Source organism: Callithrix jacchus, chromosome 1 (genome assembly GCF_049354715.1).
Source record: "Callithrix jacchus isolate 240 chromosome 1, calJac240_pri, whole genome shotgun sequence".
Taxonomy (NCBI): Eukaryota; Metazoa; Chordata; class Mammalia; order Primates; family Cebidae; genus Callithrix; species Callithrix jacchus.
This window is the reverse complement of record NC_133502.1, coordinates 195747900-195763587: the sequence shown is the minus strand read 5'-3', so window position 1 is coordinate 195763587 and position 15688 is coordinate 195747900. Positions and strand designations below refer to the sequence as shown.

Here is a 15688-nt window from a genome sequence, read left to right as displayed (position 1 = left end):
GTGTTCTGTGTTATTGCCAGCACATAGGAAATGCTTAAGAAATAATAGTTCCTGGCTGGGCGTGGTGGCTCACCTGTAATCCCAGCACTCTGTGAGGCAGGTGGATCACTTGAGGTCAAGAGTTTGAGACCAGCCTGGCCAACATGATGAAACCCCATCTCTACTAGAAATACAAAAATTAGCTGGGCAAGGTGGTGGACACCTGTAATTCCAGTTACTCACGAGGCTGAGGCAGGAGAATCTCTTAACCTGGGAGGCAGAGGTTGCAGGGAGCTGAGATTGTGCACCGTTGCACTCCAGCCTGGGCAACAAGAGCATAATTCCATTTCAAAAAGAAAAGAAAAGAAAAGAAAAGAAAAGAAAAGAAAAGAAAAGAAAAGAAAAGAAATAATAGTTCCTTATCTCCAAAATTCAAAATGTGATTGGATTAGCCCAGCCAGTGGGTTGCTTTTATCCTGGATCAGGTGCTCCAATCATTGTGGCCAGGGGGCTGAAGTTATTCAATATGAACATTATTATTGAAGGGATTGGAGAAGACAATTGGAATGAAGGGTATAGATGTGTCTGAGAGAAAGTGGGAGAGAAAAGTGTTCCTTCCAGGTGACCTGTGAGAGCTCCAGGATGTCCCTGCTAACGTTATCTTGGTTCCTGTTGCATAGTCATTGCACTTTTAATGGCATTCTTTATCTTCTAAGCCTCAGTCTTCCCATCTGTAAAATGGGATGAGTGCTAATTCTGCCTGTCTGTCTATCTTCCAGTGCAGACATGAGGATAAGAATGAAATGACGTCGTGTTTATGGACTCATGGTATAAATGCCACATAAGTACATAGGATCGTTAATTTACTGAGGATGTGATAAAACAATTTGAACAAGCTGCTGAAGCAGATCATGGTGAAAGCTCTTGGACTAGAAAAGACATCTACTCTGAGTCACTTAATGAGTATCTACTTGCCCAATTTAAGTTGATGAAAAGATACAGGGGAGACTCGGGCCAGGCACAGTGACTCATGTCTGCAATCATAGCACTTTGGGTTGCTGAGGCAGGAGGATTGCCTGAGGTCAGGAGTTCAAGACCAGCCTGGCCAACATGGTGAAACCCTGTCTCTGCTAAAAATATAAAAATTACCCAAGTGTGGTGGCGGGCACCTGTAATCCCAGCTACTCAGGAGCTACTTAGGAGGATGAGGCAAGAGAATCACTTCAAGACTCTGTCTCAAAAAAAGAAAAAAGGGGAAATTTGATAGAAAAGAAAGAGGGCAGAGAGCATCCTGCAGCTTCTCCCTCTGGGCTGTGTAATGATTACCAATTTCCATTACTAATGTGTGGGAAGGAGACTTGCCTTTAACTGGGCACCCTCTTCAACAGTTGCTTTCATTTTTATTATTAAAAACATGTGTTACCTTTTCACAAAATATAAAATAAGAAGAAGAGAGTCTCAGCAGGAGTTGGAAGCACTCACCTGTTTTGTGAATCTTCCTCCCAGTTGCCCCAGACGTCATCAGACAAGGAGCTGGGGCTATTGTCTTCTGTGGAGCCTAATGCACCTTCCATATCATTTTTGTATCTTCCATATCATTTTTGACTGTATCTATTACATTTTTCTTTCTTTATTTCTTTTTTTGAGATGGAGTTTCGCTCTTGTTTTCCAGGCTGAAGTGCCATGGTGCGATCTTGGCTCACTACAACCTCCACCTCCCAGGTTCAAAGCATTTTTAGTAGAAACCCCATCTCTACTAAAAGTACAAAAATTAGCTGGGCGTGGTGGTGGATGCCTGTAATCCCAACTACTCAGGAGGCTGAGGGAGGAGAATCGCTTGAACCTGGGAGGCAGAGGTTGCAGTGAGCCAAGATCATGCCACTGCACTCCAGCCAGTTGACAGAGTGAGACTCCATCTCAAAAAGAAAAAGAAAAAAAAAAAAAGAAAAGAAAAGAAAAGAAAAAAGAAAACACATAGAATAAAAAAGGGTTTTAGGAGAAAAAGCTTGCAGGTTGCAGAGAAGGTAGTGGGAATGGAATGGGTATCTCTGAAGAGGGTTGACATACCTGGTGGGGCAGGGTCCATAGAAGCAGTGCCTGCGCTCCCTCAGGAGCTGTTCCCTAGGGCTAGGCTGGATCCGTGGGCATCAATCCTAGTGCTCATCCATGGACCCCACTGCTCATCCATGAGGAACATGCACCAAAGCCTGGGGAAACAGACCCTGGGGGCCAGAGGAAGGGAACCTCTTCTTACAGCTAGGACAAGCAAGGTAGAAGTTTAGAGAGACTCATGACCCCTTGCAATGATGTAAGGAAGAGAATGCTATCCCCTCCACCCTCCAGCCAGATCAACTTCCAGTGAAAACCAGGAAGGAATACTCACTGGGATTCCCCAGGATACAGGGGCAGGAGCAGGACAGGCCAGGTGACAATATGAACACATCTGTCTCCTGGCTCCACAGTGGAACTCTCACTGCGAAATGTAGACTTTTTCTGGTCTCATTCTGCTTCCCTCCCCTCAGACCTCCTTAGAGGTCTTGCTCTCTGATTTACTAGAGGAATGTAGAGATCAGAGATGAATTTGTGTTGGAAACCTAGACAGAGCAGAAACAAGGTCCAGGAGGAGGAGAACATAACACTGGCTTCTTCCCAAGCAAGCTGTTCTTTCTGGCCAAGTTTTGCTTTCTAGACCCCGTGATTGTGCATCCTGATCCAGAGGAGAATGAGCTGGTTGGTGACCCAAACACTTCTGTGCCCAACAAAGCCCTGGGTAGTCAATGAGGGAGGCCTAAAGGCAAAGCTGCTCCTTGCTCAGTCCACACCAGAGGCAGGCTTGCTAAAAGTAAAGGCAAGAATGTGCATGCATCCAAATGCTGCTTTAGTGCTGTTGTCCTCCCACTTGCAATAAGGGGATGCTGCCTGGGTAAACTCCTGGGGCTTTGACTGAAAGTAGAAGTAGGTACCCCCAAACACACGTTTGTTGTTGTTTGTTTGTTTTTGAGACAGAGTTTTGCTCTGTCACTCAGGCTGGAGTGCGATGGTGCAATCTCGGCTCACTGCAACCTCTGCCTCCCAGGATCAAGCGATTCTCCTGACTCAGCCTCCTGAGTAGTTGGGGTTACAGGCATGTGTCACCGCACCTGGCTAATTTTTGTATTTTTAGTAGAGATGGGGTTTCAACATGTTGATCAGGCTGGTCTCGAACTCCTGACTTCGTGATCCGCCCGCCTCAGCCTCCCAAAGTGCTAGGATTACAGACGTGAGCCACTGCGCCCAGCCACACGTGGTTATTTGTAGTGCTGGGTCAGAACTACAGAACAGGGATGTTCTGTGTAAGGGAATTCCATTTATTAGGTCTTCTTTAATTTCTTTTAGCAGTATTTTATATTCTTCAGGGTACAAGTCTTGCATCTCCTTAATCAAATTTAATTCTAAGTATCATTCCTTTTGATGTTATTGCAAATGGAATTACTTAATTTCCTTTTGGATTGTTCATTACTAGCATATAGAAATAACTTATTTTGAATATTAATCATATATCCAACAACTTGATGATTTATTATCTCTAATAATTTTTGTGGATTCTTTAGGATTTTCCATATGTAAGATCATGTCGTCTAAGAATAACAGTTTTACTTATGCTTTCCCAATTCAGATCTTTTCTTTCTTTTTGTTGCATAATTGCTCTTACTAGAACTTTTGATACCAAGTTGAATTGATGCAATGAAAGTGTAATCCTAGCACTTTGGGAGGCTGAGGCGGGCGGATCACGAAGTCAGGAGTTCGAGACCAGCCTGATCAACATGTTGAAACCCCATCTCTACTAAAAATACAAAAATTAGCCAGGTGCAGGGCACCCATGTCTTAGTCCTGATTTTAGGGAGAAAGCTTTCTCTTTTACCATTATTGATGCTTTCAAAGGATCAACTTTTGGTTTTGTTGTTTTCTTTATTGTTTTTCTATTTTTTTTTTTTTTTTTTTTTGAGACAGAGTTTCGCTCTTGTTACCCAGGCTGGAGTGCAATGGCGTGATCTCAGCTCACCTCAACCTCTGCCTTCTCGGTCCAGGCAATTCTCCTGCCTCAGCCTCCCAAGTAGCTGGGATTACAGGCGCGCACCACCACACCCAGCTAATTTTTGTATTTTTAGTAGAGACGGGGTTTCACCTTGTTGACCAGGATGGTCTCGATCTCTTGACCTCATGATCCACCCGCCTCGGCCTCCCAAAGTGCTGGGATTACAGGCGTGAGCCACCACGCCCGGCTGTTTTTCTATTTTCAAATTTTTTTGTCTTCACTCTAATTTTTATTCATTCCTTCCTTCTGCTAGGATTAGGCTTAGTTTGCTGTAACTTTCCTAGTTCTTTAAAGGCTAATGTAAAATTATTGATTTTAGATTTTAAAAACAGAGTTTTCTTCTTTTTCAAGGTGGAAATTTATAGCTATAACTTTCACTCTAAGTGCAACTTTCATGAAACCCTTAAATTTGAGGAAGTTATGTTTTTGCTGTTATTAATCACAAAGTATTTTCTGATTTTCTCTGTGGTTTATTCTTTGATCTATTGGTGGTTAAAGGTGTGGTGTTTAATTTCCACATCGTTTTGAAATTTTCAGTTTTTCTTCTGTTGTTAATTTCTAGTTTCATTCCATTGTGGGCATAGATGATTGTATGATTTCAGTCTTTTAAAATGTACTGAGACTTGATATGTTGCCTAACGTGGTCTATCCTGAAGAATATTTCATGTGCAATTGAGAAGAATGTATGTTTTGTTGCTCTTGTATAGTGTGTTCTTTGTATGTCCCTTAGGTCTAGTTGGCTCACAGTGTTGTTCACGTTCTCTATTTAAATTGATTTTTTTTTTCTGGTTATTATCTGTATTAGGGAAAATGTGGCATTGAATTCTTCAATTCTAATTGTTTAATGATGTGTTCCTCTCTGCAATTCTGTCATTTTCTTCACATATTTGAAGCTCTGTTGTTGGGTATATTTTTGTTTATGATTGTTATATATTCTCAATAAACTGACCCTTGTAACAATATGTTATGTCCCTTTTTTGTCTTGTAACAATTTTTGACTTGAAAAATTGTCCAGTTGTTCAAGGGGATAGTGGATAACATGATCCAACTACATGCTGTCTCCAAGGGATTCAGTTTAGATAAAAAGACACAAATAGACTGAAAGTGAAAAGATGAAAAAGATACTCCACACCTAATATCTTTTTGGATTGTTCATTATTAGCGTATAGAATGACTTATGGACCAGGAGTGATGACTCACGCCTGTAATCTCAGTACTTTGCAAGGCCGAGGTGGCTGGATCATGAGGTCTGAATATTGAGACCATCCTGGCTAACATGGTAAAATACTGTCTCTCCTAAAAATACAAAAATAAATAAATAAATTAGCCAGGCGTGGTGGTGGGTGAATGTAATCCCAGCTACTCAGGAGGCTGAGGCAGAAGACTCGCTTGAACCCAAGAGGCAGAGGTTGCAGTGAGCTAAGATTGAGCCATTGCTCTCCAGCCTGGACACAGTGCAAGACTCTGTCTCAAAAAAAAAGATCATGTCATCCATCATCCAAGGATAAAGATAGTTTGACTGGGTGCCATGGCTCACACCTGTAATCCCAGCACTCTGGAGGCCAAGGTAGGTGGATCACCTGAACTCAGGAGTTTGAGACCATCCTAGCCAACATGGCAAAACCTCTCTACTAAAAATACAAAAATTAGCCAGGCATGGTGGCAGGCACCTGTAGTCCCAGCTACTCAGGAGGCTGAGGCACAAGAATGACTTGAACACAGGAGGCAGAGGTTGCAGTGAGCTGAGATTGTACCATTGCACTCCAGCCTGAATGACCAAAAAAGAATATAGTTTGACTTATTCTGTTTTAATTTAGTTTTTTGTTTTTTTTTTAAATGAATTTTTACTCTTGTTGCCCAGGCTGAAGTGCAGTGACACGATCTCAGTTCACTGCAGCCTCCGCCTCCCAGGTTCAAGTGATTCTCCTGCCTCAGCCTCTCAAGTAGCTGGGATTACAGGCATCTGCCACCATGCCCAGCTATTTTTTTGTATTTTTAGTACTGACAGGGTTTCACCATGTTGGCCAGGCTGGTCTTGAACTCCTGACCTCAAGTGATACACCTTCCTTGGCCCCTCAAAGTGCTGGGATTACAGGCATGAGCCACTGTGCTTGGCCCAGATGGTTTTTATTTCTTTTTGTTGAATAATTGCTCTGACTAGAACTTTTGATGCAATGATGATAATCTCTTTTGTGTCGGGTATCTTTTCCATCTTTTCGCTTTCAGTCTATTTGTGTATTTGTATCTAAACTGAATCCCTTGGAGATAGCATGTAGTTAGATAATGTTTTGTTTTCCACTCTCTCAATCTCTGCCTTTTAATTGGAAAATTTATTCTATTTACATTTAGAGTAATTACTAACCAAGAATGACTTACTTCTAGCTTTTCCTATTTGTTTCTGATATGTTTTAGGTCTTTTAGTTTCCATTTTCTCCATTATTGTGTCCATTTGCATTTAACTGATTTTTTTGTCGTGTGCAATTTTAGCTTCCTTCTCATTTCTTTTTTTGTGTATTTTTATTTTTTAGTGATTATCCTGGGGATTCCAATTAAAATTTTAAAGGTATAACAATTTAGTTTAAATTTATGCCAAGTAGAGTCTGATCCTTGGTTTGGAGAACTGGGCTCTGAGTGTTTTCTTTTTGCTGCCAACCTGGAAAAATTAAACACACATGCTATTTGGGATGTTTCTGTGATGCATCTTTGGAACATGTGAGCAAGGACTGGGTGTGCATGTACAGAATTCATGAGGAATAGATACAGGCATGTAATGGAAGCACCAATAACTGTGACATACACAAAGGACATGCAAATACATGGCATGAGCAAAGGCTGCAGCTCAGTTCTATGCATTATTTGGTACCTCTGAATCTCCTGCTGAGAGTTGAAGGTGTTTGCCATGAGAGTTTAGAGGTTCCCAGCAGACACAGCAGCCCTCTTCTGCACTGGACATACCCCAGAGGTGTTAGGGTACTATGCAGGATGGGGATTCCCCCAAGTCAGCAGAGAGGCAGTTGCTCAGGAGCTGGGCTTCAGGCTCTGCAGCTCCTGAAAAATATGGCAACTTTGAAGTGAGCCATCCGTGTATCCATCTGGTCTTTCCCCCAAGAATACCAGAGGGAAGAGCCTCTAAGAACAAAAGTGCAGGTGCTAACCCAGTCCTGTGGGGGAAGGTTGGGAGAGATACATTTGCTATATGACCCAGCAATTTCACTTCAAGGTACTTAAGCAAGAGAAATTTAAGTTACTTTCATAGAAAAGCCTGTATGTGAATATTTTAGCTGCTTTATTCATATCTCCTGGACATAGAACTATTGAGGTTCAGTAATTTTGGGGGGTGAATTTGTAACCGTATTTAGTTGTTATGGGAATAACAGTATATATACCAAACCTTTCACCTTCTAATTGGAGTTAATAATTTATCAATTCAAGTAAAATGTAGTCACCTAATGGCCACATAGACACTTACACCCTTCACTCTTCATTACAGTTGTCCTATGTGCTACATCTGCATAACTGAACCTTGACCTCTGAGATGCTACTATGATTTTTTTTTTTCACAAGTCTTACTTAGAGTCAAGAATTTAAGAGGAGGAAAATAGGGTATCACACTTACACATATATGGACTATTCTCTTGCTCTTACTTTATTCCTGAAGCTCCAAGCTTCCTATCGAATTGCATTTCAGTCTTTGTGTATTACTCTCACATCATTTTAGAACCAGTTGTCCAGTGATGAAGTCTCTTAGCTTTTTTTCCAAAATCCATGTCATTCATTTTTTTTTTCCTTTTCCTCCTTCAATCTTTTTTTTTTTTTTTTGAGATGGAGTTTCACTCTTGTTACCTAGGCTGGAGTGCAATGGCGCGATCTTGGCTCACCACAACCTCCGCCTCCTGGGTTCAGGCAATTCTCCTGCCTCAGCCTCCTGAGTAGCTGGGATTACAGGCACACGCCACCGTGCCCAGCTAATTTTTTCTATTTTTAGTAGAGACGGGGTTTCACCATGTTGACCAGCATGGTCTCGATCTCTTGACCTCATGATCTACCCCCGCCTCAGCCTCCCAAAGTGCTGGGATTACAGGCTTGAGCCACCACGCCTGGCCCCTCTTTCAATCTTTAAAGATATTTTTGCTGCATGTAGTATCTTGGGTTGATAGTTCTCTTTTTCTTTCCCTTTTTTTTTTCTTCTGAGACAGAATCTCGCTCTGTCACTCAGGTTAGAGTGCAGTGGTATGATCTCAGCTCCTGCAACCTCCACTTCCGAGGTTCAAGCAATTCTCCTGCCTCAGCCTCCTGAGTAGCTGGGATTATAGGTGCCTGCCACCACACCCAGCTAATTTTTGTATTTTTAGTAGAGACAGGATTTCACCATGTTGGTCAGGCAGATCTTGAACTCCTGACCTTGTGATCCACCTGCCTCAGCCTCCCAAAGTGCTGGGATTACAGGTGTGAGCCACCACGCATGGCCAGTTATCTTTTTTAACATTTAAAAATGTTGTTCTGCTTTCTTCTGGCATCTTTCTGAGAAATTGCAAGGATTCATATTGTAATTTCCTCATGTATAATGTGATATTTTCCCCCTGTTTTCTAGATATTTTTCTTTTGTTTGATTTTGAGCAGGCTGTTACGATCTATGAGGGTGAGGCTTTTCTGACCTTCTTGGATCTATGTTTCACAAATTTGGGAGGTTTTCAGCCAATTTACCCTCATTTTTTTTTCTGCATTATCTTCTTTCTCTCAGGCACTCTAATGGGCAGAGTTAGAGATGCTGTTAGTGTCCCGCACATCTCTGCGGTTCAGAGGATTACTGCTCAATCTTTATTTCTTTGTTCTTCATATTGTATCATTTCTATTCAACTATCTTCCATTTCACTGATTATTTTTTTCTCCAGTCTATAATTGAGTCTAATCAGTATATTTTTTATTTTAGACATTGCATATGCATTTAAGATTTCCATTTGCTTCTTATTTATAATTTCTTCTTTTCCGCTGAGGACTTGTATCTTCCCATTAATTTTAAGAGTACTAACCTTTATTTTTATTTTTTGAGAATAGTTATAATAGACACTTTCTCTTTACATTTTAAATGTAATTATAACTTTAACTAGAATTAAATTTTAACCAAACTTCCAATTAAAATATAAATTGTTCCTTCCTGTGGGTCATTTCAAGGCTGGATTGTTGATTGTCTTTTCCTTGAGAGTTGGTCAGCGTTGTCTTATGTTCTACTGCATAATTTCAGAGAGGATCTGGACAGTTTGCTCATCATGTTGTGAGATTCTGGTTCCTACTAAAATCTGTCAGAGAATGTTCATTTTGTTGTTGTTGTATTGAGCATTCAACATAGTTTAGATGAAACCACGTTCTGTCTTGTTTTCTTTCATTTACTTTTTATTTATTTATTTATTTATTTATTTTTTTGAGATGGAGCCTTGCACTGTTGCCCAGGCTGGAGTGCTGTGGTGCAGTCTCAGCTCACTGCAACCTCTGCCTCCTGGGTTCAAGCTATTCTGCTGCCTCAGCCTCCCAAGTAGCTGGGATTACAGGTGCCCACCACTACGCCCAGCTACTTTTCACATTTTTAGTAGAGACGGGGTTTCACTATGTTGGCCAGGCTGGTCTTGAACTCCTGACCGCATGATCTGCTCACCTTGGCCTCCCAAAGTGCTGGAATTACAGGCATGAGCCACCATACCCGGCCCTGTCTTGTTTTCTCTGGCAGTTGTTCCAGTCTCAGTGCAGTTTTCGGGCCATTGCTATGCTGGTGTGTCCACATGGCTCATGCAACACTCGGGTAAATCTGGCAGTTGAGTTGTGGTTTGTATTATAGTTCAGTTCTCAAAGCCCTTGCTCTGCTTCTGTGCCTGCATAGCTCAGGGTAATCCTAAGACTTGTGTTAGTTCATACATCCATTTAACGAATCCCTTTTAGCTATCTCCTCTTGCACACATCAGGCTTGCAGGGTTCTTTTCTCATGCTCCTATCAATGCTGCAGTCCCCTGTGCTGCTGTGCAGTTACATGCATCTAAGTCAGCCTTCCAAATGAAGTACAGAAAGAAACAAAAAGAAATTTCCCCGATACTGTTCCGACACAGAGATCTGTTTCCTCATCCTCTGCCCAATGAGTCAAGTGATTTCTCAGGGTTTTAGGTCCTTCTGCCACTCCTGAGGCTGCAGGACAGCTTTGCAACTGGGGAGAGAAAAACAAAATAAATCAAGGATGATCCCCTTACTTCTTGGTGTCCAGGAGACCCCTTTCCCACTAGCCCAGCTAGAAATTTATGTGGCTTATCACAGACTTTTTACTTTCAGTGCCTGCTGGACAGTTCCATGACTCCACCCGCCCTTGGATAAACCTGAAGAGGAGGAACATTAACCTACTATAATCACCCCACTGAAATCACCATTGCAAAAGTCATAACTGAGAAAATTATGACAGTGAAAGAGATCAGACTTAACAGACCACACCTTGCTTCTAACCTCTAACGTGTCTTAGTTCATTCCTGGGCATAGGCTGAACTAGCCTTGGGAAGGAATTGTTTATAGTTTAAATTCTGAAACAAAAGTGATAATAGTCGTTCCCTGGAAAAGACCCTTTTTGCCTAGGGACTGGTCTGCCTTTGTAGGACTAACATATTAGCTACAAGATTAGAAATTTAGGGGCTATGCAGCCTCTGGCTACAGGAGTCTGAACCTCCCCAAATTGTTTCTGAGAATAATATCACTGTTGCAAAACTTAAGATCAGTGCTTGAGATATTTTGCAGACCCTGAATTCTGTTGCAGCAGATGATACCACCAGGCCTGCAATCCCATCGAGGAACAGAAATCAGCAAGAACTCATTTCCAGACCTTGTGATTCCATCTCCAACCCGACCAGCACTCTCTACTTCCTGAGCCGATACCCACCAAATTATTCTTAAAAACTCTGGTTCCCAGCCGGGCATGGTGGCTCAAGCCTGTAATCCCAGCACTTTGGGAGGCCGAGGTGGGTGGATCACTTGAGGTCAGGAGGTTGAGACCAGCCTGGCCAACACAGTGAGACCCTGTCTCTACTAAAAATACAAAAATTAGCTGGGTGTGGTGTTGCGCTTCTGTAATTCCAGCTACTCAGGAGGCTGAGTCGGGAGAATCCCCTAAACCCAGGAGGCAGAGGCTGCAGTGAGCCGAGATCACACCACCGCACTACAGCCTGTGTGACAGAGCAAGACTCCATCTCAAAAATAAAATAAAATAAAACAAAACAAAATAAAATAAATGTTCTTTTTAAAAAAATAGGAAACCTCCTGAAATCCTCTTCAGAAAAACAGCCACAGATGCATGTTTTGCTCCTGCTTTTCTCAGAAACAACCTAAATCTGGCTTGATAAACCTCGACTGATACATTTGCCCCAGTCACTCATGTGACTAGCAAAAGGGCCCAGCTGCTCACTTCTTAGAAAGAAATCAAAATAATAATGAAATGTGATTCAAAAAGCAAGAATTTTGTCCTGGGGAGGTGGTTCATGCCTGTAATCCCAGCACTTTGGGAGGCCAAGGTGGGTGGATCATGAGGATGGAGACCAACCTGGCCAACATGGTGAAACCCCTTCTCTACTAAAAATACAAAATTAGCTACTTCGGAGGCTGAGGCAAGAGAATTGCTTGAAACCAGGAGGTGGAGATTGCAGTGGGCTGAGATCATAGCCACTGCACTTCAGCCTGGTGACAGAGTGAGACTCCATCAAAAAAAAAAAAAAGCAAGAATTTTATTAACTATGCGAGCAAGGGGAGGAGCAGAGAGCAGTTCCACTCTTCTGTGAGGAAAGAACACAGGGTTTTTAGTTTGTTTTTCTCACTCTGTTGCCCAGGCTGGAGGGCGGTGGGGCCCTTGGCTCACTGCAACCTACATGTCCCGGGTTCAAGCGATTCTCCTGACTCAACCTCCCGAGTAGCTGGGACTACAGGCACTACCACCCTGCCCAGCTAATTTTTTGAATTTTTAGTAGAGACAGGGTTTTACCGTGTTAGTCAGGATGGTCTCCATCTCCTGACCTCGAGACCTGCCCGCTTCGGCTTCCCAAATTGCTGGGATTACAGGTGTGAGCCACGTGCCTGGTTAAACATGGGTTTTTTGTTTGTTTGTTTGTTTTGTTTTTGTTTTTTGAGATGGAGTCTTGCTTGTCGCCAGGCCGGAGTGCAGTGGCACCATCTCAGCTCACTGCAACCTCTGCCTCCCGGGTTCAAGCCATTCTCCTGCCTCAGCCTCCCAAGTAGCTGGGACTATAGGTACATGCCATCAAGCCCAGCTAATTTTTGTATTTTTAGTAAAGACGGGGTTTCAACCTCTTGGCCAGGATGGTCTCTAACTCCTGACCTTCTGATCTGCCCCTCGGCCTCCCAAAGTGCTTGGATTATAGGCATGAGCCACTGCCCAGCTGAACACAGGGGTTTTTAAAGAGATGATTTGAAAGGAAAAGAGGCAGAGGGGCTGGGAAGTGTCAGGTGGTATGACCTGCTCCAGTGGCTTGTCTCGAATTATTTTTCTATCTGTGGAAGGGGCCGATGCCATTGTGGCTGGAGGAGGTGCATGGTTCATATCAGGATCTGACCACTGAAGCATCTAAGGAAATAGATGACCAGAGAAGTGAGTATGGTGTGTGCTTAGCAAGCAACTAGGTAAGTAAATGTGCATTAGGCATAGGGGCATAGAACAGGAAAAGAAAGGGAGTGGAGGTTCACAGCGCATTCCAAGGCTGGATTGCAAGAGGAGAAGAAACACATCTGCAGTTTGTCTCAAAGTTACATCTTCAGGTTAGCAGGGGAGAGGAAAGGGGAAAGAAAAGAGTTTTAAAATGTGGTTTGAGGTTAGGTTGCTAAGCTGCTGGGTTACAGGTTCAGCGTATATTTGAGCATGTGGGGTATGTATTTTATTTATTTGTTTGTTTGTTTATGATTGAAACAGAGTCTTGCTCTGTCGCCAGACTGGAGTGCAGTGGTGCAATCTCGGCTCACTGCAACCTCTGCCTCCTGGGTTCAAGCAATTCTCCTGCCTCAGCCTGCTGGGTAGCTAGCGCTACAGGGGTCCACCACCATGCCCGGCTAATTTTTGTATTTTGAGTAGAGATGGGTTTCCACCATGTTGGTCAGGATGGTCTCAATCTCTTGACCTCTTGATCTGCCCACCTTGGCCTCCCAAAGTGCTAGGATTACAGATGTGAGCCACCACACCCAGCCATATATTCATTTAAAAAATCTAGAGTATCTTGGCCTGGCGCGGTGGCTCCTGCCTGTAATCTCAGCACTGTGGGAAGCTGAGGCACGTGTATCATGAGGTCAGGAGTTCAAGACCAGCCTGGCCAAGATGATTAAACCTGTCTCTACTAAAAATACAAAAATTAGCCAGGAGCAGTGACAGGCGCCTGTAGTCCCAGCTACTTTGGAGGCTGAGGCAGGAGAATTGTTTGAACTCAGTGGGCAGAGGTTGGAGTGATACTCTGTCTCAAAAAAAAAAAAAAAAACTAGAGTATCTTGTACATATCCTTTAATAACCTACTTTAAAAAACTTAATATATTTTAGATACATATGAATATGTACATCTACTTACATCCTTAAAATTGGTGATGATAAATATAATCAAGGAATTTCTATCAATATGTAAATGCTCTTCTCAGAAAAGGCAGGCTCTTTGCTCCTCTGGTTGATGGGGATGATGCAGATGGTGGCTTCCAGTTTTTGAGCATTTGCTGTGGGACCTGCCTGTGCTTCAAGCTCAGTACAACTTCTCCCATTTAACCTTCACGGCTTATGAGGGGGTCCTGCTAGGACCTCCACTGGAGATGGGAAAAGAGGAGAAAGTTGGTATCTTCTGAATTCTTTCGGCAGTAGGAGGAGGGAAGAGGGCTCCCGTACAGGGCATGCAGGAAAGCAGAAGGAGTACAGAGAAGGGGAAGGGACAGGTATAGTGCCCCCCCTGCTGAGCCATGTGATTGGAATGGAGCCTCACAGCAGAGATGGCAGAGCCAGAAACCCTAGGATCTGGTGTCAGAGTGACACAGGGCCCAGCTGCCAATGTGTGGGCCAGAGGTGTGGAGGACGCCTTGGCTGTACCCTGGCACAGAGCTTTCTACTATCCTGGCCTCTGAGCACTGGGGACTGGGGCAGTGGGGTCAGTGCCCTCAGCTGGAGGCACATGGAGCAGCTGAAAACACATGGAACAGAACTTGAAAAAGTTGGGCCCCTGAGCCCTTAGGACCAGGAGACCCAGCACCCAGGGGGGTGCTGCAAGAGGGAGAAGGACACCCTCAGCTAGCGCACGGGGGCTTGAGGTCCTGAGGACTGTTAAGGGACCTCATCTGATCTCCCTGCTGGGGACACTCAGCATGCCGGCCTCCTTCCTGACTTCTCTGCCAACCTTTTCCTAGCCTTGAAACTTTCTCTTCCCAATGTCATTGTGACACTTCGTCAGTTCTCCTTCTAGTCCACTAGATGCTGCTGTGCACCCACCCAAGCACCAGCACCTCTCATTGCCTGGATCCTAGTTTGGGAGAGACAGGTGAGCTGCTCAGCCCTTTGGATTTTTCAGTGGGTAGAATGGAGCCTGCAGTGTTTTCCAGGGCTCTTTGCCATTGTGGTAGTGATTTTAACTCCCGTGGCTGTAGCTTGCTGACCTCTGTACACAGATCGGCTCTTGTAAACCCCACAGGCCCTTTTGACGTGAGTTTCAGCACCCAACATATCAGGAAACAGGGTCTCAGAGAGAATGATGTGACCTGCTCACGGTCACACAGCATATACCTGGGCAGGCTGTGATTCAACAAAGGTGTTTTGTTGGGAGGAAATTGAGTCCTGTCCCCCTGTCGACTGACCGTCCAAGGACTGGCGCCTGATTCAACACCTTTTCCCAGCTCAGCGGGTGCCGCGCTCTTTGGGGAAGAATTGTAAGTTATTCTGATGTTAGACGCGACCCCCTTCTCCAGCCTGTTCCTAGTGCCGCTTCACCCTTCCGCTTGCCACCACCTGGAGGGCCTCTAGAGGTCCTGCGCAAACAGCTCAAGACGTCTCCATCTAAGCTGCGTGCAGTCTGGCCACCTGACCAGCTGTGCCAAAAGCTTGGCAATACCCCGACGTGACCATGCCTGTGCGTCCAACCCTGGTAGCCCGTAGGGGCACCCCTAGGGGTCCCCTTAACTCCCCTGCCTTTCCCCCAATCGCCGCGGGAGAGGTCCGTTCCCGCGCGCTAGGGCAGGTACGCATGCTCTTTGAGACGGTTTCTGGCCCGAGAGCGCCGGGAGGCGGGCTTTCGCGGCCAACCACTGGCGCGCTGCAGCGCATGGCACTGGCACAGAGGTCCCACGGCTTCAAGATGGTAGCGCTGGATTCTGCGCTCCCGGCTCTGAGCGGCTTAGGCCCTCCACGGGCGTGACTTCGCTCTCGGGCCGTCAGTCTACAGAGTTCTCGCCCAATCCCATTCTGATTACCTTTGCCACAGCGTCACTACAGCGCGGCTGCTCTCGAATCGCGAAAGTTGACCCGCGCACCTCCGATCACATTTTGGGCGCCTGCGAAAGCCAATTTGTTTGAGACTAGTCTTTCTAGGAAGAAGAAAAACGCTCAAAACAAGTGACTTACCAGTGCCATTTGATCTGCAGCTCCAA

General features: G+C 44.3%; 2 long non-coding RNA genes across 3 annotated transcripts in view; one reads left to right on the top strand and one right to left on the bottom strand.

Moving 5' to 3' along the window:
- Window positions 1–7794: 7794 nt before the first annotated feature.
- Window positions 7795–15287, bottom strand: LOC118146264 (uncharacterized). 2 transcript variants are annotated; one of them, XR_004731882.3, is made up of 3 exons: window positions 14829–15287; window positions 13639–13864; window positions 7795–10244 (listed from the first exon to the last, which is right to left on the bottom strand). It is a non-coding gene; the product is annotated as an uncharacterized LOC118146264 (long non-coding RNA). The 2 variants fall into 2 exon arrangements; XR_008474296.2 differs by having other exon boundaries at window positions 13639–15287.
- The window catches only part of LOC144577612 (uncharacterized), a 31898-nt gene continuing 31102 nt past the window's right edge, over window positions 14893–15688 (top strand). The window contains exon 1 of the long non-coding RNA XR_013521879.1: window positions 14893–14971. This is a non-coding gene — a long non-coding RNA (uncharacterized LOC144577612). The remainder of the gene's footprint in view (window positions 14972–15688) is intronic.